Raw genomic sequence first — 19257 nt, forward strand, 5'->3', positions numbered from 1 at the left:
GCATGATTAAAATCTCCCATAAGGTTATTTTTTCCATAATAGGTAAATATGACGGTTGGTCACTATAAAGAGTATACAAATGCATGTACTCTGGACTTTGAAAGCTATTCCAAGAGAAGGAAAATCATAATGAATGTTATCAACATCTTTGGATTAAATGTAAAGCAGCTCAAAGTGACTAATTTGAAGGGAGCATGAGATTTATTCAGACTCTGCACCTCCCCCTTTCCTTTCTACCCCTTCACTTGTTTTAGTTTCTTGCCATCACTCACCACTGTATGAAATGATAGATTTTATTTACTTAGGTACCTACTTACTTAATTGGTGTCCCTCTGTACACCTTCCCCATCGCCCTCACCCCCTGCACCTTGAATCATCTCTAGCAGTCAGTGGGCCTCAGTGAAGACTTGTAGAAGGAATGAACTCACTCTTGCCCTGACATTCCCCTAAGTGCTGTTATGTTCACTTAAATCAGCAGTTCAAAGAAGAGAAACTGAGATGGGAAGGACAAGAACGTAATTTAAAAATACTTCCATAAATAAAAACCTAATTACCTCTCTCCCCAGTGCACCCCCCCCCAAAAAAAATCTCTGATCCTCTAGCGGCAGCTGCAATGAGTCAGGGTTATCAAAATAAATCACGCCCACTGCCAACTGTATAAAGAATATTCCACTGTTGGCCAAAAATTCTAGTAAAAGTAAGCATCGTATTTGGAATGTTTGCCACGTGCCAAGAACTGTGTTAATAAGCATTTCTAAAAAAAAAAAAAAAAAAGCATTTCTGTGTATTAATATCATTTCATCTTCATGATAGTCCTATGGGTGGGTATTATTACTCTCGCTGAAGAAACTGAGTCTCAGAGAAGTTAAAAAAAACTCGCCCAAGGTCACCCAGATGGTAGGTGGTGGAGCCAGGATTCAAAGTGAGAACACCGTGGTTTCCATGCCTGGCTAAGCATGAAAAAAGCAGAGCGCCAGAGCCCACTGAAAGTCACCAACTCAGGGTTTCCCAGGGTCTGGCCCTGGGATGCACTGAAAAGTCTCCACTTGAGATCCACCAAACAGTGAAGACCTAGGCCCAGTTCAGTCTCAACCTAAACTCACCTTTTTAACTACTCACTCCCCACAGACCCAGTGCTAACTTCCCCAGAAGAATCTTTGTTTGGCAGAACCACTGGTGGTCTTTGTGAAGGCTTTGGTCCAAAGATCAGCTTTCAGGATGTGACTTGGTTCTCAGAGTGATGGAAACCAGCACACACAGGCTCAGAGGATTCTAATGGAAAAGTATCTCAAAAACCTGGATGACTTAACATTATCTTCCAAGCCCAGGAACGTGCCTTTCACTCAGCCTGGAGCCCTGCCCCCTCCTCCTGATGCCTATTCAGCACCTACCCCTCCATCTTTCAGATCACAGCTTCTCACAAACCTTTTTTTATTTACTTGTGTGATTATTTACTTGTTGCTTCCCCTGGCTCTAGACCAAAGTGAGCAAGGATCAGGCCTTATTTTGCTTATCTCCAAACCCTGGCCCCAGGCCTAGCATGTAGTTGGCACTCAGTAAACAATAACTCGCCTTTAGAGACCTCCTGCTATGTGCCAGGGTCTGTGCTGAGCATTTCATTTATATCAACTCACTTAATCCTTACAACAACCTAATCGCCATTTCACAGATGAACAAACTGACGCATAGGAAGACCAAGTGGTCACTTAAGCGTCTCAAAGGCTCAAACACACCAAGCTGGTCAATTGCAAAGCCCAGATTCAAACCCAGGGAGTCAAACTCCAAAGTTGAAACCCTTGATTAATTCATGTTACTATGGTTGACTGCTTGAGCGTTTAATCAGTGGCCTGTGGAGCAGCCACACCCACAGTTCACCTGCTGGAGACTAGAGCTCACGCCTGACTGGACAGGACTGATCAGAGTGTCCAGGCAACGTGGCCGAGCACCAGCCATCAGAGAGACGCGAGGTACCTGGGAAGGGATGGGCTTTGGGGCAGCCTTGAGATTACACTCTGGCCCCGTGGCTTATCCTCTCTGGACTCCAGCTCTCCCGTCTGCTCTGCGGATTAGTAATTCCCACACTCCAGGCTATTATGAAGACTGGATGACCTGCTGTACATGAAATAATCTCCCACGGTGCATCACACCTGGCAGCAGGTACACCACACAGTTGTCTCCTTTCTTTAATCGATCTCTGCCTTTCTGCATCTCAGTCTAAAGGCTCTTCTAATAAGGCTCTAGCTTTTTCCAACGAACATTCTCCAGCTGAGATACAAAGGCAGCTGTGGCCTTTGCTCGCGTCTGCCTGCTCCCTCCCTGAACCTTCTGCTATTTCTAGCTCGTCTCTCATCAAGGTCCTTTTCCTTTTCCAAGGTAGCTAGGATACAGACTTGTTAGGCCTGGCTGTGAATTCCCTGAGGTGGACAAAGCAGGGCCTTGCACAAGGAGCCACATGGGGAAGCTGAAAAGGACAGAATCAAGAGAAGAGAAGGGAGGTAGGGCCAGCCAAGCCCTCCCCTGTGACAGAGCTCAGAAGCAGAAAGACGGAGACAAAGGGAGTGCCTGCCTTTCTCCTTTCTTTCCTTTCTTTCCTTCCTTCCTCCTTCCCTCCCTCCCTTCTAGACAAAGGTCAGTATTTGTGAAAGGATTAAATGATTTGGGACTGCAGATGACTTAAGTATTGACTAGGACAAGCTAGAAAGGGCAGTGCCTTGGTAGGAACAGGCTACTGTGGCCCATTTAAGCACAAGGAAAAATCAGCATCAAAAACACCTCCCTGTGGGTCTTTGGTTGGTTGAGTAAACTTCCTGCTTGGCAGCGCAAACAACCAGCCAAACCTCTCCTGCGAACCTCTCCTGCGAGGGCAGTGGACCGCTTGTTTCTGAAGTCACCCTCCCGAGCATCAGTGAGAACAGGGGACTGGTTCCAGGAGAGAGTCCACACAAAGATCCAGATTCAAATGTCCCCTTTTTACAGGTAGGCTTCCTGAGTTCCTCTTTTTTTTTTTTTTTTTTTTTTTAAGATGAAAACATTTTCCGATAAACACATTATGTATGTACAATTCAGACCACTCAGAAAAATAGAGTGAAATGTAAGCCTTCTTTCCACCCCAGTTCTCAGGTTCTTGGGTGCAACTATTACCTTTCTCTGCCCCCAATGTATTAAATAACTTCAAGTCTCCTAGTTCAAGCATTTTCCTTCCTGTGAATTATTTCAATCACCAAATACGTATGAGCCTCTTCTATGCAGCAGGCACTGGACGAGGCACCGAGGACACCAAGACACAGTCCCTGGCCTCAGGAAGCCTACGGTCTAGGGAGGAGGAGCATCAGATGTACATGAGTGATTGTGAAAAGGGCCACAGAGGAAAAGTACAGGCATATAACATGCCTGGCCAAGGAAATGACATTTGAGCTGGTGTCTGAAGAATGAATAGTTGTTCAGACAAGAGGGAAGACGTTTTCCTGCCAGAGGGAACAGCATGTGCAAAGGCCCTGCAGAGGGAAGGCGCCTGGCAGGAGGGACTGGGAGAAGGCAGCAGGGCTGCACAGAGTGAGCAGGAGGTGTGAGGTGAGGTTCAAGGACAGGCCGGGCCAGCTCACGCGGCCATCTGGCAATTCTGGCAACCGGCCCAAAGCTTTCCAGAGTTGTAACCATAACGAGGCCCTGTGCCATGCACTTTAGGGAAACCAAAGACCTTCCAGAAACTACTTGGGAAAAAAAAACACAGACAAACAAAGCAAAGGCTAACAGCATAGGATTTGAGCTGGGGGACAAAACAGCCCATGGGTGGGTTAGGGAGCAAGACAGAAAGCTTCACCGGGTTGGGAATGGAGGGAATACCCAAAAGAACTGAAAGTAGGATCTTGAAGAGATATTCATGCACTCACATTCATAGCAGCATTATTTCACAATAGCCAAAAGGTGGAAGCAACCCAGAAGTCCATCGATGGACGAATGGATAAACAAAATGTGGTCCATATGTACAATGGACCTTCCTGTCACTGTATTATTTTTTGCTCTCTTTCTAGAATTATTTGATTGAAGAACACTTTCTGTTTTTAAGAACATATTTTTGAGGAGAATGGGAAGTTGTTTTTTAATGGGTACAGAGCTTCAGTTTGGCAAGACCAAAGAGTTTTGGAGATTGGCTGCACAACAGTGTGAATGAATGTGCTTCATGCTGCAGAGCTGTATGCTCAAAAATGGTTAAGATGGTAAATTTTATGTTATGTACACCCTTCCACGATTAAGAAAAAACTGTATCGTATGATACTACAACCAGGATACTGCCATTGACCCAGTCCACTCTTCTTATTTAGCATTCCCCAGTTTTACTTTACTGTGTGTGTGTATTGCACACGTGTGTGTTAATTCTATACAATTGTATCACCAGGCAGTTTCCTGTATCCACAGCACAGTCAAGATACAGAGTAGCCCCATCACCGCAAGGGTCCCTGTGTTGCCCTTTTTGTAACCACACTCACCTCCCCTCTTCATCCCAGTCCCTGCCACTCATCCATCTTCCATTTCTAAACTTCTGTCATTTCAAACATGTTACGTACATAGAATCATACAGTACGTGGTAAACTTAAAATCACCCCCCCCATTAAAAATTTTTTAGAAAAAGAAAAGAAAAAAAAAATTTTAAGGAAATTAAAAAAAATTTAAAAGAAAAGAAAAAGGTCTTTAAAAAAAAAAGCATGTGATTTGCAAACATTTTCTCCCACTGGATAGCTTATCTTTTCATTGTCTTCATATGGCCTTTCACAGGTCAAAAATTTTCTATTTTGATAAGGTCCAATGTATCGATTTTTCCTCTTATGAATAATACTTTTTGTGTTAAGTCTAATAACTCTTTGCCTAGCCCCAGATGCTGATTTTTCACTCACTTTTTCCCTAGCGGTTTTATAGTTTTACTTTTACATTAAAGTCTATAATCGGTTTTGATTTAACTTTTGTATAAGGTGTGAGGTTTATGTGGAGGTTTGTTTTTTTTGCCTGTGGACATCTGATTGGATTTGTTTGATTTTTTTTTTTAAAGAATTTTTTCAGCATCACGATCAGACTATTATGTTAAGCAATCAACAGTTGGGAAGCAAAAAATAGTCCCCTCAAACCTACATTGACACACTTGGTTGTAATGCTCTACATTTTCCACCAAACAAAAATTAAAACAACCTGTTGTGCAATTAGTCACAAACACAGTCCTTGAGGTTTTTGCCCTTACACACGAGTAGTGGCTAAAACAGGTCTCCATAGCAAATAGACCCTGCTACCACTGTGCTTGGCTGAGTTCACAAATCTCTTGTAACCTGTAGCTTCCCTGTCACTTCTCTGGCTCTCCTCTCCTGCTAAGTGTTATTTCCTGGCAGTAATTAAAACCATCTGCCGCTGTCACAGCTACTGCTGCTGCTGGAACCCCCATGAACCTTGGTTTCATGGTCTGACAAAGTACTCGTCTCTACCACCATAGAGGCTTTTGCCTCCAGAGTTTCCTCCCCTTCATGGGTCTACAATTTGAAAATGAATTATAATGGCCAAAATCACTGTAGCTTCCACCACCTCCAAAATCGTTTCCATTATTTCCAAATCCATTATAGCCCTCCCCACTGCCATCATATCCACTACCACCACCACCATGACTGCCACCAAAGCCACCTTGACCACTGAGGTTTCCTCCATCACCAAACCTATCATGCCCACCAAACCCACCTCTACAATAACCACAAAGTTTCCAGGCTCACTCGACCTCTTTGGCCAAATAAAGCACTAGCCAGCTCTTGCTTAGCCAAGGTTTCCTTAGTTCACCGTGGTGACCATACACAGGATGTTATTTCTCTCTCCTTTTTCCCTCCAACTTTATTGAGATACAATTGATGATATTGTGTAAGTTTAAGGTGTGCTGTGTGATATTTGAAGTGTGTATATATTGTGAGATGATTACCACGTTAGGGTTGGTTAGCGCATCCATCAACCTCACATGTTACCGTGTGTGTGTATGTTAAGAACATTTAAGATCTACTGTCTTAGCAGATTCCAAATATACAATACAGCATTGTTGACTGTCATCACCATATTAGACATTAGATCCCCAGGACTTACTCATCTTCTGACTGGAAGTTTGTACCTTTTGACAGTGTGATGTCTCTGAATGACAATCCTGTGAACGGAGTCATGGTCATCAACAGGTTTCAAAAGCAGATCCCTTCTTGCCACTGCCTTGGTCAGTCGTGATTTCAGTCACTTCAGTTTCTCACACTGTTCAAAATAACCTCTTGGGTGATGTTCTCCAGTGTCTTCTTTAATGCCACCAACAAAAACAATCTTTTTCACTGTTAAGTGGGCACTTCGTCTTTGAAACCCTGCTCTCGACACAGCCCTCTTTGGTGCCACGGCTCTTCCATCTGCCTCGTGTGGCCCTGCATCCCCGGCCGCATCCACCTCCTCCACAGCGGGCAGGGGACAAGCCCAAAGCCCTGGAGCGCGAGGTGTTTGGACCCCTCCTGACCGCAGTCCGTGAGCCTTCCGCGTGGCTCGAGATGGCTTCTCCGCCTCTCATCTCTTGTTTCAAAGCTCAGCCCTCCAGAGAAGGGCCTCACAGCTGCTCGGCCTCTTTGGAAGCCTCTGACTAAACAGGTGGGCAGTGGGAGGGGCCACCAGGAGAACACGGGTTTGCTTGATTTTTAATCATCACCTCTCCCCTCATTACTCGCTCCCAACACACAAAGATAGTCCCCACCCCTGACTCCTTTAGGACGTGCAGGGTTAGGTTTTGTTTCAGTCTAAAATAAATCGACATCACCTCTGTTTACAGAGATTCACAGAATCCCCCTTGGGTACTAGAGACCTTTTTAGGTATCCCCAGAATAAGTTTGGGCATCACTACACCAGAAGCCTTTGGGAGTTCGATGTACTGTTGCTTTCCTGATTTATTCATTGATTTGACATTGTAATTAATCATGCTGGTAGTTACCACGTATGCTATCCAGCCATGTGCCCACTGCTTTGCACTGTTTATCTCTTTTTATCTTCACACTATGCCTGCAAACTAGGTATTTTCATGACTACTTTATGGATAAGAAATTGAGGATGAGAGAAGTTGAGTAACTTGCCCAATAGGAGAACTGGAATTTAAACCCAATCTTTCTGATTTTAAAGCCTGTGTTGAAGGTGAAAATACAACCCACAGAATGGGAGGAAATGTTTGCAAATCATATATCTGATAAGGGAGCTTTCTCTATAATATACAAAGAGTTCTTATAACTCAATAATAAAAAGACAACCCAATTTAAAAACGGGCAATGACACTGAATAGACATTACTCCAAAGAAGACACACAAATGGCCAATAAGCAGATGAAATGCTGTGCAATGTCACTAGCCAAGATAATGGAAATTAAAACTAAGAGACCAATCACACCCACCAGGATGGCTATAAGATAAAAAAGCCAGTTGGTGTAAGTTTCACTGGTGTACACATCTATCAAAATTCATCAAATTGTACATCTGAAATATGTGTAGTTTACTGTATAGGAAACATACCACAATAAAGGTGTGAAAGACATGTAAAAATTTAAAAAGTTGAGAAATAGTAGTTTGGTTTGGATGTGGAGAGACTGGGCCCCTCATACGCTCTTGCTGGGAATGTGAATGAAGGTACAGCCGCTTTGAAAAACAATCTGATGTTCCTCAGAAGGTTAAAACAGTTACCGAGGGCCCCAGCAATTCCAATCCTAAATGAGCAAGAGAAACTGAAGCATATATTCACACAAATACTTGCATGTGAAAGTTCATAGCAGCATTATTCATAACAGCCAAAAAAGCAAAAACAACTCAGATTGGCGGGGGGGTGGGGGGAGGGTACTGCTCAGTGGTAAAGCACATGCTTGGCATGCACTAGGTCCTGGGTTCAATCCCCAGTAAGAAAGCAAGGAAGAAAGCAAGAAAGCAAGAAAGGAAGAAAGGAAGAAAGAAAGAAACTTAATTACCTCTCCCTAAAAAAGATACAAAATTAAAAAAAAAAAAAACACACAAATGCCCATCAACTGATGAATAAAGTGTGGAATGTCCATACAACAGAAAATTATTTGGCAGCAGAAAGAAATGAAGAACTGATATATGCTATAACCTGGATGAACCCTGAAAACATTATGCTCACTAAAAGAGGCCAGACACAGAAGGACCACACATCATTTGATTCCATTTATACAGTGTCCAGAACAGGCAAGTCCATAGAGACAGAAAGTAAATTAGTGGAAAAAAAAAAAAAGAAAGAAAGTAAATTAGTGGTTGCCTAGCGCTGAAGAAGGGAGTCGAGGGGAAATGGGTAGTGACTGCGAATGGGCAGAGGTTCCCTTCTAAGGTGACAAAAATATTCTAAAATTAATTTTGGTGATGGTTGCACAGCTCTGGGAATATACTAAAAAGCACTGAACCAGTTAGTTTAAATGGATGACCATATTTGAATGATATCTCAATAAAGCTGTTTAAAAAAAAAATAGTAAGGCTTGGGTTACCACATGGCTTGTCAGAAACTAAGTTCCTCAGTCAGTCATTCAACAAGCATTTCTTAAATACCTACCATGTGCCAGGCCAGTACCATTCCGGACACTGAAGATACAGTGGATTACAAGCCAGACAAAAGCCCTGACCTCATGAGGCTTATATTCTAATGCAGGGAGGCAGATTATAAACAAAGAAATTTTAGATCATTTCAGATTAACACATGCTATAAAGAAATTAAATGGGGTGGTGATCATTTTGTAATGTATAGCAATATCAAATCAGTAGGTTGTGTGCCTGGAACTAACATAGCACTGTAGATCAGGTATACTTCAATAAATAAATAAATTTAACTAACTAGTTAACTTAAACGAACTAAATGGGGGTTTTAAGATAGGAAGTGACTGGTTGAAAGGGAAGTGAGCTACTTAAAAAAAAAACAAGTGAGCTACTTGTTTGGGTTGCCAAACAAGGCTTCTATGAGGTGGCTTTGAACTGAGTTCCTTCCTTCCTTTCTTCCTTCCTTCTTCCCTCCCTCCCTCCCTTTTTCCATCCATCCTTCTGCAAACATCCTCTGTAACAGCAACTCATTTCACAGCCAACTCTCAGCCTCCACCGGTGCTTTTCCTGATTGACAAATCTGTTTCCTTCTTCAGCTTGGTGCCCATCTGACTTCCGAAATGTCTTTACCCCATCTTTCCCTTTCTCTCTCTGGTGGAAGGGAAGGAGGAAGACAGTAAAAATTGCTTCCCCTTGGGACAGTGCAATAAAAATCATTCAGCAACTGGAGAGAAAACCAGAAGACAAAGGAAACATTCTCTCGAAATCAGTGCTGTGGACTAAACACGTAGATTTTGGTGAAATCCCTGGGAATTGCCCCAACTCTGACACAAACCTGGCTGACAGATGAGAGAGTCCCAGAGGGTGAAACTGCTGGTTGGTCAGGCCGTGGCCTCTGCTCAACAGTTCCAAGCCCGGGAGTCCAGAATTGGGTGCAGAACAGTTCTTTGAGCTTCTCTGTGAGTTCACGGCTTTCTCTATCAGGACCCTAATCCCAGTCTAGGGATACAGGTAGCTCTAGATGGCCCTGAGACCCCCGATTCCTGAGGGCTCACCACCAATTTGAATGCCACAGGAAGTGGGTATTTCTGAGCTTAAGTACAGCAAGCAAGCCCTTCACCAGGATCTGAGACAGAGGACACAAAAAGCAGACTGACCCCTGGACATAGTGGGCAGAATTGGTCCCCTGAAGCCTGGTCCTGGTTTGCCACCGACAAAACCCATTATCTTACAGAAGTCTTTTTTGGGCCGTAGTTTCTCCTTTTGTGAACTGAGGGGGTTGGACCAGTTCTGGGATGACTAAGAACAAATCTGCCACACTTACCCCTGCTGTGGCAGACGTCACTAATGGGTCACAGCACTCCTGAGATTCAGCCTCAGAATCCTTCTCAACACAGGATTCTAACCAGCTACCATGTCACCAATGGATCAGAGTTAGCACATAACCTAGCACCCACTAGCCGTGTGCCTGAACTGGGTTATTTCTAATATCCTGATGAATCTGAGCCTTTAGGTCTGCAATCACAACAGAAGCGGGGCATGGGAGTGCCAAGAAAGGAGCACGGACCTTAGAATCAGAATGTCCTGGGTTTGAATCCCGGCAGTGCCACTTACTAGTCATGCAATCTTGGGTAAGTTAGTTCTCTTTGAACCTCAGTTTAGTCGTCTCCATAAAACAGGATCAGGGTCCCTAACACATAAAGGGTGTACAAATTAAATTAGGTAATGCTTGCACCCTTTGCTTGCACATGGAACATAAACAGACATATCCAGCAAGAGACGCCCTCTACCCCGCTATGCTTCCCTCTCCATCCCACACAGCAGTGAAGCCCAGACAAGTGGCTCCCGACCTATGCTGCCTGAAGTCCCCTCCTCCCACGGCTGTCTCTTCTGTCACTGTCAGATGGTTCTCTGCCCTTCCAACGCTCCCGGGGGCCTGCCAGCACGTCAGGGAGCTCAGAGCCCCCTCACAGTCTTCTGGGCAAGACAGAAGCTGGAGGAACCTTCAGAGATCAGTGAACTGTGGGCTTTCCCCCTGGTTTTCACGCTGGGCCTCTGCTTAATGACAGCAGCACCAGATGCTGGATGCAGGTGAGAATAGTTCCTAGAAGCAGGGCTGTGGCTGGGCTATTTTTTGTCATTCAGTGTAGGTACCAGGGGCCACTGTGGGAAAACTTGGTTTATAATTTCTGTAAATTATAGGTGGCAAGTTCATGGCCCAAGCAGCACAAACCTCCCCCCCTCCCCCGCCCCACCACCATGCTGTCTTCCAGCTGGATACTCTGGGAAGTAGACTCTGAGACAGAGATTTGTATGCGAGAAATTTACTAAAGATGCTTTCGAGATCAGCAGCTGGGGGAGGGGTGGGCAGGGAAGCAGCACTGGAGAGGCTGAATTATGATGTTACGTGCAACCAAAGCCCCAGTGCCTCCAACCAGGAGCTCAGGAGCTGGAATGACCTCCATGGAGTTGCCTCCTATTGTGGATCCTCCTATTGACCAGAGGGGTGGTGCTCTTCAGCCAAGGGCAAACCCTAGGGAGGGGCCCCAGCTACACTCCCAGCAGCTGGGTGAATGAAGGACTCAGTCCTGGCCTAAGTAAGCCTGCGGCACCGCCTCAGGATCCACCACTCCCGGGCTCATGCAGACATTGCATTTCTTCTCTGAGGCAATGTATGGCTTCAGAATTCTCCTCCAGACTGTGCCCCAGGCAGCCATCAACAATCCAGGAGGGCTGGCAGCTAGAGGAATCCTGTCATCCCTATTGTGATCTTAATCCAAGCCTCAGGAACTGAGGCTCAGAGACGGAAAGACACTTGCTCAAGGCCACACAGATGAGTTAAAATCAGAGGCAGGACTAGAAATCCAAGCCCCCTGTCTCTGAAACAGATGCTCTAGATCTGTCCAGATTTAGAGTTAAATCAATCAGAGTGAGGTAAAATAACCATTTTGTTCCTCATTTGCATTTGCCATATTCCAAGTACCCAAAAGCCGTATGTGTCTGGTGGCTACTGTATTTGATGAGTGCAGGTTATTAGAACAGTTCCCTCATCATCAAGAAAAACTCTATTCGGCAGCACTGCCCTCGACCCATTACATATACTGCCCCTATGTCCTCAACTTTAAAAGTTAGGACATCCTCCAGACACCTTTGTTTCCCTGTCATTGGTAGGCAATGGCGAGTTATGATAAGGGATATGGAAACGTGGATGTTAACAGAACTATCTGGCTAAGTGCAAACCCTCCTGGGGATACTAGGAACCCAGAGATGGACTGTTCTCTGCAAAAGGAAGTCATTATTTGTCAGGAGAGATGAACAATTCATACTTCATTTACTCATTCATTCATCCAACAAATCTTAAGCGGGTTCAGTCCAGAGCCAGGTGCTAAGCAGGGTGCTGGGGACACCAAGATGAATTGGACACAATCCTTGCCCTCGGGATGTGCACAGTCTAGTGGGGGAAACACAGGTACATCTTGATGGAAGTATCCAGGAGGGACACCTGTGTGTGTATGAGTTTGCCAGGTGGGTAAATGCTTCTGCAGTCACAAAGGATAGAGAAGTGAGCAGGTGTAGAGTGACTTTGTCGCCCAGGGGACCTCTGGCAATGTCTGGAGACAGCTTGGGTCGTCACAACTGGGGCAAGGGGGTACTACTGGCATCCTAGTGGGCAGAGACCAAGGATGCTGCTAACATCCTATAATGCCCAGGACAGTCCCCGCTACAAAGAATGGTCCTGCCCACAATGTCAGTAATGTCAGGGTGGAGAAACCCTGGGCAGGGGCTGCACTGGAGATCTGCACATCCCAACCTTCCGTCCCACTGCCACGGAGAAGGGAAGGTGCACGGGAGCACACACGAAGTGATAAGCTAGTTTAGAGGGGTTCAGGGAGCCACTGAAGAATCTTAACAGATTCAGTGACAGGATTAGATGTGCACGTTAGAAAGGCCCCTGTTGGGGTCCAGGGTAGGCCACCCCAAAATGTGCCTCAATGGCATATTGATTATTTTGAAGTAAAGTTTCTTAAGAAGCTGGCAATGCAAGAGGACACTCTGACCCTCCTTTCTGTCTCCGTGAAGGCAGGAAATACCTCTCTCCTTTGAAAGGCATCCTCCCTCCATCTGGAGATAGAAGGACACCATTGTCACCAAAGATAGGGAATTGGGGCCAAGAAGCCTATATAAACAAACCCTGTTACTTCTTTTAATTTTCTACCCCAAGCCCAAGCTCTGTTTAGTTTCTTCATTAATTGAGCACCCAAAGCCTAAGTTTCTCTGTTCTGTCAATTCCTCACAATTGTATTGTTTCTTTGTCTAAAAAATATAAAAGCTGCCTGCTCTGGCCATTTCTTAGGTCTCATTTCTAGGGGACCTCTCTGTACATGAATTAAAATGTGTTTCTTGGGGGAGGGGACAGCTCAGTGGTAGAGTGCCTGCCTGCTCAGCATGCACAAGGTCCTGGGTTCAATTCCCAGGACCTCCATTTAAAAAATAAATAAACCTAGTTACCCCTACCCCTACCCCCAAAATGTGTTTCTTTTTCTCCTGTTAATCTTCTCGTGTCAATCTTATTATTCGTCTGGCCACAGAACTCAACAAGCTTAGAGGGGGAATCTTCCCCCTCCCCGACACCCCCCTAATTACTGGGTGAGAGATGGACGTAGCAGCTCTGGGGCCTGGTGACAGGCCATGGCAGAACAGGAGAAGACCTTGCACTTGTCACAACTGTGACTGAATAACATTTGTGGGGGTGGGGGTATAGGTAATCAGGTTTACTTATTTAGTTTCAGAGAAGGTACTGGGGATTGAACCCAGGACCTTGTGTATGCTCAAGCATGCACTTGAGCTGTATCCTCCCCCTCTTGAATAACATTTTGTGTAATTGAAACTGAGCAAGATCCTGTGGGGCCCTCCTGGGTGCAAAAGCGCCCTTGTGTCTCCCATTTCTTGTTTGTAGAAAAAGGCTTTGCTCTACCTAGGCCTCCCCTGAGTTCCAAAGAGCAGACTCAAACTGTTACTAATTAAGGAAGTGAGCGCATGCAGAAACGAAGGAACAGCAGTCAAGAAACAATAGTTCAGAGGAAAAACAGAGTCCGAGTTCATCCTCAAGGGATATGCATAACAATCGGACACATCTTTGAATTGTTCTGCAGGAACTAAGAGCCCCCACTCAGGTGGAGGATCATGACTTCGTGCTGAGCCCAAGCCCATAGACCCCAGACTGGTTGGAACCGGAAGGCTGATAATTAGGATTCCCAAAACACCACCCAGTCCTACAAGGCTCAAGCCATTAGCCACTGCCGCTGCCCACCCGAGGGGAACTGAGGATGGAGAAAAAACAGGAAACAGTCTGTGCTTTGGATACACTGGCCCCTAGAGAGTTAAGATGCATATCTAAGGAAAATTTTCAAATTACCCCATACACAGAAAACCACTAACATCATTAACTTGAGATGTCTGTTCTTCATGATCTTTTCATGGCGTCTTTTCATGCTTGACTACATATTTTCCTAGCAAAAAAGTTCTTATATATCCTGGCTCCTCCCTCACCTTCTCAGAGCAGCTCCTCAGAGCTCCCTAAGAGGCTGTCTCCCGGGCTACAGTCTCAGTTAAGTTCCCCAAATAGAACTTAACTCACAACTTTTACATTGTTCATTTTTCTTTCAGTCAACAGGGTATATACCCCAAAGAACTGAAAGCAGGGACCTGAACAGATACTTGCACACCCATGTTCATAGCAGCATTATTCACAATAGCAAAAAGGTAGAAGTACCCTGGATGTCCATCAATGGATGAAGGGATAAACCAAATGCGGTCCATACATACAGTAGGCTGTTATTCATATATGAATAAACAAAATCTGCATACATGCCATACCATGAACCTTGAAGATGTCATGCCAAGTGAAATAAGCCAGACACAAAAGTACAAATATTTTGCGATTCTGCTTATATGAGATACCTAGAATTGGCAAACTCATAAAGAGTAGGCCAGTGGTTACCAGAGGCTGGTTGCACAACTGTGTGAATGTCCTTAACGCCACTGAGTTGTATGCTTAAAAATGGTTAGGATGGTCAATTTTATGTTACGTATTTTTTACCACCACCACCACCACCACCACCACCATAAAAAAGATGAAGTGAGATGATTGTGTAAGGCCTTTCAGCATAGGGCCAAAAATTCATTATTACCACTTTTTTCCCAGAAGTGTTCTAATAAAAGGGAGGAACCAAGAGCTAAGGGAACAGAGGCAAGCGAGTAGGCTAACGTATCTGTGGGCTGCGTCAGGGACCACACACAGCGGAGGGGACCCTGGAGCGCCACTTGCTGCAGAGCTGGAGGAGGTGGCGCTGGGAGGCCAAAGCTATGGCTCGTAACGAGACAGGAAGGAAGGGGTTAGGGCACAGCCATCCAAGGAATGACGCAGCAGTTAGCACCAAGACGGTGAAAGACTCAACTCCCATACACCTTGAGGCCCAGGATGGCAGGAGATTTGACTTCCAATAGACCATGAGCTTCATCATACACATTGTAATATATTATCGTGGTAAATGGCACACCCACGGCCGCCATGACAGTTCCAAGGCTGACCATAAAAGGTCAAAAGTGGGTGGTTGGCCCAGTTCCTGAGAATCCCAGCCCCTTCCCCAAAGCAGTTGGAATAATCCTTCCACTTATTTGCACATGAAGTTACCAAGCCCATAAAAACTAACAACCCCCCACACCTCGTGGCCTTTCTCTTGCCTTTTGAAACAGCCTGCACTCTATGCAGTGTATATCTCTCTAAATAAGTCTACCTTTACTCAGCTGTGGCTCACTCTTTCATTCTTCCCTGTGCAAAGCCAAGGACCCACCCTTGGCAGGGCACATCCCAGGGGCTCAACCGAGACCTGGGACATGGCCATCCCCTCGCCCCACATTCATGCTTCCTGCATCACTATGAGCCTGAAACCACCAGACTCCATCTCTGGAAGGACTCCACACCCCTGCAGAGCAGGAGCTGGGGGGTCCACGTGGGTGAGCCCTTCCGCATAACTGCCTGAGGGCCGTTCTTTGTCTTCACCAAGGCAGGAATTTCCAGGCCTGGGGGCATTTGCATTTGGTGTCTTGACTGCTGACCTGTTCCAGCAGCTGCCAAATCAATGATACACTTTCTCTGAAACCCCAAGGGCAGGCAGAAAATAAGTTAGCCTGGCCCTCCCGGCTTTTGTGTCATAATTAGGATTTTATTCCTTGTGCAGAGAGAAAACAGCCAGAACACCTGCTCCTAGAGGCACCAGTTGCCACCAGATCTCCTTGGCTCACTCTTTTTTTTTTCATTTGCTGTATCTCTGTTTATTTATTTATTTTTTTAATTGAAGCATAGTCAGTTACAATGTGTCAATTTCTGGTGTACAGCATAATGTTTCAGCCATACATATACATACATTCATTTTCATATTCTTTTTCATTATAGGTTACTCCTTGACTCCGTCTTTATATGTATATGATTTTTAAAGGAAAGACTGTTAGGAGTCCAACACAATCATTTTACAGTGAAGCCAAGAAGATGCTGGAGAAGTACATGGACTTGGAAAGCAAGGGCTGAGGTTCACATCCCAGTAAACTAAGTAACTTAGCAACTTAGAGCAAGTTCTTTAATTTCTGGAAGCCACATTCCTTCTTAGAAAAATAAGGATAATAATACCTTTCTGTTGGAGATCTTCTGAGGAATGAAGGCCAAGGTGGAGTGTAAACACACGACAGCTGGCTGGAGGGAAGCTTGACTGCACCTCAGAGAATGTGCTTTGTACCCACCACGGCTCCTCACTCCATCTCTCGCCTCGTGTTATTGTCTCCCTGACATTTATCCTCACCTGAAATTGCTCATGTGTGTACTCATTGGTTTTATTCTTCCCCTTGCTCCACCAAAAAGTAACTCTGACCCACTCTGGCCCAGCACCTAGGGCTGCATCTGGCAATTAGTGGCACTGAGTAAACGTCTGTGGAATTGCTAGGCAGGTTAGATAGAAATGAGCACTGGGTAGGGGGAGTGGAGGAGGAAAGGAACAATCCAGAAAATGGCAGTGTGTCTGCATTCAAGAAAACGGGCTCCAGAAATTTTTACTTTCTCTAAATGAGGGCCAGAAAAAGAAGCCAGTTAAAATCAAAACACTGCAGCTGCGCGTAAGAGAAGGACTCGGCGTAACCTGACCCAACGAACCTGCCCCAAAGGGGATGGGAGTGCCAGACCGCAGGGAACCAGAGTTGTCAATCGGCCTGAGCACAAGGAACCTGAGCTGTCAATCAGTCTGATCACTCAAAGAACCTGAGCCACAAATCAATCAATCACGAAAAAGCCCCTGAGCCAGGATATAACAACAGGAAGAACAAAGGAACAGCGCCGTTTTCCCTTTTACCCTTTCATGGATTGGCCTGCTCCCAATTCTCGGGTGTGTACCATCTTTTCACTAATAAAAATCTTGTTTATGTCATGCTTTTTGTCTCTTGTCAAAATTCTTTTTTTTTTTTTGGGGGGGGGTGAATAAGAACTGAGGTAATTCTTATTTCCCTTTTCCCGGTGGTCACAGAATAAGTGGCTGTCCACAGTCACCCTGGGATTAGATCAAGCCTTGTTTTGTCAAAGCGCCATCCAACGCAGGGGCACTTTAAGTAAATTATGTCAGTAACTGTTGAGAAGCCATCAGCCCAAGAGATGCATTTAGCTGTGTGGACCAGAAGTAGTTCCTATCTCCAAGGCCTAGAAAAGGAGAGTAAATAAAATAAAGACTTTTTTAGGGGGAAGGTGTAGCTCTGTGGTAGAGTGCATGCCTGGCATGCATGAGGTCCTGGGTTCAATCTCCGATACCTCCACCAAAAGAAAGAAGTACATAAACCCAATTACCTCCCAACTGAAAAACAAATTTTTTTAAAGAAATATTTTTGTACCAGTCTCTCCTTTGCTGACCCAGTGTCCAGGTAACCCAGGAGAAACACTGGGGGTCTGAGGGCAGGCGTGGGGTGTGATATGAGGTGGGTAAGATTGAGTCGGGGGGGGATGAAACAACCCAGAGTGGGACTGACTTTTCTCAAATGCTGACTCGTGGCTGTGCAGTAGTACTTTGGGGAGTTGTGTTCTTAGACACCATTGTGTTGAACCAGGTCAGCTTAGTAGTGAAATGTGTAGCTCCAGGTCTAAACCTAGGTCCATCCCTTACCTCCTGTGTGCTCTTGTCACCGCAGAATCAGCCCCAAGACAGCCCCGTCCTGGTTCTCACAAGACCCTGAGCTGTTTTTCAGAGACAAAGAACAAAACAAGTGCTGCAGCCAAAGCACGCGCAGAGGAGAGAATCTGGACCTCACACAGCACCCGGAACCAAACTTTCTCCTCCCCTTCCACCAACGCACGGAACCAAAAAGCCGGGACATGACCGGAAAGGAAGGCCGGAAGTTTGACGGAACCCCAGAAGGGGAGACAGATTTGAGCCGCGCCTCCTGTCTCCTGGCAGGTGGGCCTCACAATAAAGTTCTTTCTTTTCTCCAAAGTCGGTGTCGTCATATTGGCTACTTTGTGCCCTGGGCAGCGAGCCCTATGCCCTGTGACAATCTGAAGTCAGGTTTGTTGCCTCTCTGAGCCTGAGTTTCCTAACCTGTGAAATGGGATGATAGTAACCCAAGGTACTTATTAAATGAGATCAGTTGCCAACAGTCAGCGTAGTGCACTATCTTGAAATACTTTTCTAGGCCCAAGATGGAGCCACTCCAGCCTGGGGTGCCAAGTCAGCAAACCAAAACTTAGATCACTTCCACGTCCCTGTAAATGCTCCGCCTGATCACAGACACAGTCTACCCACCTGGTCAGCCAGTCCCCGAGAACCAAGCTAACTCTGGGCTCTGTACTTACTTCCTGGTTCCTTATTAATTTTCTGATTTTCTCTTCCTTGTTCCTTATTCTTTACCCTATCAAAAGCGTCCTGCCTTCTGCCCCATTTTGCAGTTCTTTGGACACTTGGGAACGTAGACTGCCCGTTTCGTGAAGTGTTAAAGCGTTTGTGTTGCCAAACACAAGTACGTATGCCTGACACACAGTGAGGCCAAACCAACCGAAACATCGGAGTTTGGAGAAGAGAAAAGTTTATTGCAGGGTTGAGCAAGGATGGGCAGCTAATACTCAAAAAAGAACAAAAAACAAAAACAAAAAAACTGGAACTCTTCATTGGTTTGGAGGAGGAAAGTTTTTATAGACAAAACTTGGGGTGAGGGCTGCAGGATGTGTGACTTTCTTCTGATTGGTTGGTGGGAAGGTAACAGGGCGATGCTCCAGGAACCTTGTGCTCAGCCCGTTTGCCATCCTCCTCCTGGGTCGGGGCCTTAGATCCGGCAGAAAAACTCCAGATGTAGTTATGTATATTCCCCGAGGAGGAACCAGGACCCTGCCCCAAGGCTGCACCATTGTTTCTTGACTGTTCCTCCCTTGTCTCTGCACTCCCTCCCTTCCCTGATTTGAGTCTGCCTTTTGGAACTCAGGGAAGGTCAAGGAGGCTGACTGAAACCTATTTCTTATACACAAGGAATGGGGGGAAAGGATTTGTACCTGGGAGGACCCACAGGGTCCTGCTGTTTTTCGTTTGTATCATGTAAATTGTCATCTTTAGTCATTTTTAACAGCACTCAGTACAGGGGAGCAGCGGGATAATTAGCTATCTTTTCATCC

At 45.5% G+C, this 19257-nt stretch overlaps 2 long non-coding RNA genes and 1 pseudogene across 3 annotated transcripts in view; 1 reads left to right on the forward strand and 2 right to left on the reverse strand.

The window, feature by feature from the left end:
• The window catches only part of LOC135321081 (uncharacterized), a 52004-nt gene that overhangs the window by 10549 nt on the left and 22198 nt on the right, over window positions 1-19257 (reverse strand). The window lies entirely within an intron of this gene.
• LOC135321080 (uncharacterized) lies at window positions 1932-17038 on the forward strand. Its single transcript, XR_010380504.1, has 2 exons — window positions 1932-2157; window positions 16021-17038. It is a non-coding gene; the product is annotated as an uncharacterized LOC135321080 (long non-coding RNA).
• On the reverse strand, window positions 5223-6964 carry LOC105099914 (heterogeneous nuclear ribonucleoprotein A1-like; annotated as a pseudogene).

The sequence above is a fragment of the Camelus dromedarius genome, chromosome 3 (assembly GCF_036321535.1).
Source record: "Camelus dromedarius isolate mCamDro1 chromosome 3, mCamDro1.pat, whole genome shotgun sequence".
NCBI lineage: Eukaryota > Metazoa > Chordata > Mammalia > Artiodactyla > Camelidae > Camelus > Camelus dromedarius.